Source organism: Arachis ipaensis, chromosome B6, assembly GCF_059453495.1.
Source record: "Arachis ipaensis isolate K30076 ecotype BB chromosome B6, ASM5945349v1, whole genome shotgun sequence".
Classification (NCBI taxonomy): Eukaryota; Viridiplantae; Streptophyta; class Magnoliopsida; order Fabales; family Fabaceae; genus Arachis; species Arachis ipaensis.
In genome coordinates this window covers 78,662,543-78,663,232 of record NC_142441.1, presented here as the reverse complement: position 1 = coordinate 78,663,232, position 690 = coordinate 78,662,543, and positions in this window count along the sequence as shown.

Genomic DNA, 690 nt, shown 5'->3' with positions numbered 1-690 from the left:
CAATTCCTTGGATTTAGGTTCACACTAGTGTCATGGTTTTTGGTAACCCATGCATTAGCATAGAACTCTTGCACCATGAGAATCCCAACATCCTTAATGGGATTGGTTAGGACTTCCCAACCTCTTCTCCAGATCTCTATTCGGATTTTCGGATACTCATTCTTCTTGAGCATGAAAGGGACCTCAGTGATCACTTTCTTCTCAGCCACTTCTTCATAGAAGTGGTCTTGGTGGGCTTTGGGGATAAATCTCTCCATCTTTCAAGATTCAGAGGGATTGGCTACTGCCTTTCCTTTCCTCTTCCTAAAGGAATCTCCAACCTTGGCTGCCATGAATGGTAATAGAAAGAAAAAAAGCTATGCTTTTCCAGCACCAAACTTAAAGCTTTGCTCGTCCTCGAGCAAAAATAAAGGAAATAGAAGAATGGAGTAGAAGAAGAAGAAAATAGAAGGTGGAAGAGGGAGAGAGAGGGCTCGGACTTGTGGGTTTAATAGGGTATGAGAGGTGTGTGTGTGAAGGGTTATGGAGAGGGGTATTTATAGGAGTGGAGATGGGTATGGTTCGGCCATAGGGTGGGTTTTGGGTGGGAAATTGGATTTCAAATTGGGTGGGGGTAGGTGGGAGTTATGATGGTTTGTGGAAATGAAATGGATATGATTGGGCTAAGGTTTTTGGGGAAGTGTGTATGGG